This window comes from Ovis canadensis, chromosome X, assembly GCF_042477335.2.
Source record: "Ovis canadensis isolate MfBH-ARS-UI-01 breed Bighorn chromosome X, ARS-UI_OviCan_v2, whole genome shotgun sequence".
In the NCBI taxonomy this organism is placed as follows: Eukaryota; Metazoa; Chordata; class Mammalia; order Artiodactyla; family Bovidae; genus Ovis; species Ovis canadensis.
The window spans coordinates 25,185,457-25,188,014 of record NC_091727.1 but is presented as its reverse complement, the minus strand read 5'-3'; the positions used below and the strand labels follow the sequence as shown (position 1 = coordinate 25,188,014).

The window sequence follows — 2,558 nt, the reverse complement described above, 5'->3', positions numbered from 1 at the left end:
TGCAAAGACTTCTGGGAAAGCAAAATCTGTTGTTTGTTCCCTGCCCCCCTCCCCGCCTTGTTTTTCTAACTCCTGGTGATAGTTTAGAGCCTTTTCACATATTTCTCAGCCTTTTAGATGTCCTCTTTTGCAATCTGTCTGTTCAATTGTTTTCCCTATTTTTCTATTATGGCTATTACAGCTTTTAATTGACTGACAGGAATCTGTATTTGGAAACAAGTCCCTGTTGGATATAGATCTTGAGAAGATTCTATTATAGTCTCTGGGTTGCTTTTTCATTTTCTTACCAGTATCCTTCAATGAACAAAAGTTTCTAATCCTACTGTACTCTAATTTGTCGTTTTTCTTTCCTTTATGGTAATATTTTTCAAATCATGTCCAGAAAATCTCTACTAACTCCAGAATCATGAAGATATTTTCTATTTCCCCTAAAATTATGGTGGTTTTAATTTTGTTATTAGTACTGAAATCAATCTGGAATTGAGCACATATACCAAAATGAGAATGAGCAGAGAAGATTAGCATAGCCCCTGCACAAGGATGACACACATATCCGCGAAACATTCCATATATGGGGGCTTCCCTGATGGCTCAGTTGGAAAAGAATCCACCTGCAATGCGGGAGACCTGGGTTCGATCCCTGGGGTGGGAAGATCCCCTGGAGGAGGGCATGGCAACCCACTCCAGTATTCTTGCCTGGAGAATCTCCATGGACAGAGGAGCCTGGTGAGCTACAGTCCATGGTGTCACGAAGAGTCAAACTGTTAAGCACACACACCATGTACCAACACCAGACTATTTTAATCATCACAGCTTTATAATAGGACTTGGTATCTTGGACAAACATCTTCCCGCTTAGTTCTCCCTAAAGACTGTCTTGGCTATTTTTTGGCCCTTTGATATCCATATACATTTTAGAATCATTTTGTTAGATTCTTCAGAAGTAAAGAAATAATCTGCTCTGGTTTTGACTGTGATTCCATTGAGTTCACAGAAAAAACCTGGGAAAACTGCCATCTCTTAACATTGCATTTTCCAACCCATAAATTTATTATAGCCCTCCATTTATTTGGGTCTTGATTTTATTTTGAGAATATTTTGTACTTTATGTTGTACATAGTTGCACATATTTTGGCATATTTTGTTAACTTTACTCCTAGGTATTTTATGCTATTGTAAGTAGTATATTTTAACATTTCATTTTCTATGTGTTTGCTTCTGCTATAACTGACTTTTGTAAATGTTGTAAGTTCCTACGTAATTATGTTTGCTTGAAGATGCTTGTGAGCTTTTCTCATTTATACTCCACTTTTATTTCTTCAGTTACAATCCATATTTTTATTTCTTCTAATCTATATGCCTACTATTTCTTTTTCTTTACTTATTACACTGGTTCAAACTTCTTTTATAATGTTGAAAATAAGTGGTCAGAGCAGGTATCCTGTCTCATTCCCATTCTCTGGGGGAAAGGTTTCAATACTTTGTGATCAACTATATGGATTACTATAGAATTTTTTGTAGATATGCTTTATAAAATTATGGAATTTCTTACTGTTCCTGATCTACTAACATATTTGATAATCACATGACTTCTCTCCCCTTTTCTGTTAATGTATTGAATCACATTGACTTTTAGATATAAATTACTTTTTCACCCTGATAATAAATCCTCTGTTTTAATCTATTATCCTTTTTCTTCATTGCTAGATTAGCAGTTGTATTCATTTGCTATGGCTGCCATAACAAAGTACCAGAAACTAGGTGATGTAATAGAAATCTATTATCTCCCAGTTTTGGAAACTGGAAGTGTGAGGTGTATGAGGAGGTGCTTCTTTCCTAGGACTTTGAAGGAAGGATATGTTCCAGGCCTGTCTCTTTGGCTTGCAGGCAGCCATCCATGTGTTCACAGGGCACTTTCCCTGTATACTTATCTCCAAATTTCCTCTTTATATGAGTATCAGTCAGATTAGGGCCCATTCTATTGTCTTCCTCTTAACCTCTGTAAAAACCATATCTTCACATTCTGAGGTACCAGGAGTTAAGAGGTTAACATAGGAATGTGGGTTGCCAGGGGAGGTGGGAAGGTGGAATGGACAGTAATTAACCCATAACAGATATAAAACATATTTTGTTTAGAATTTGTCTGTCAGTTTTCATGAGAGATTTTACTGTAATATTCCCTTGTCTTTATCTTAATATTAAGGTTATACTAATTTATATTTGCGAATTTAAATTTCTCTGATTACCACAATGATTTGGGATTTTAACATGTTTTGTATTTTGTGGATTACTTCTTCATATTTTTTGCTTTGAGGATACATATTTTTCTTATTACCTGGTAAGAATTTTTATTGTCAGTCTTCCGGTCTATTGCACTATGCTATATTTTTCCAGGAGACTTTACATGTATTTAGGTAAATAGATATTATTAAAACATAGGTATTCAAGTTTATAATTCTCTTCATGGCAACCGTTGTTTACTGTCATGTCTCCTCCTAATGAAACGCCCCCTTGTGTCAAAATTATAACATTTTCAATACTACTATCACTACACATGG

At 35.3% G+C, this 2,558-nt stretch overlaps 1 pseudogene; it reads left to right on the top strand.

Annotated features, from left to right (window-relative positions):
• The first annotated feature begins 474 nt into the window (after window positions 1–474).
• On the top strand, window positions 475–575 carry LOC138931244 (U6 spliceosomal RNA; annotated as a pseudogene).
• Window positions 576–2,558: the final 1,983 nt, after the last annotated feature.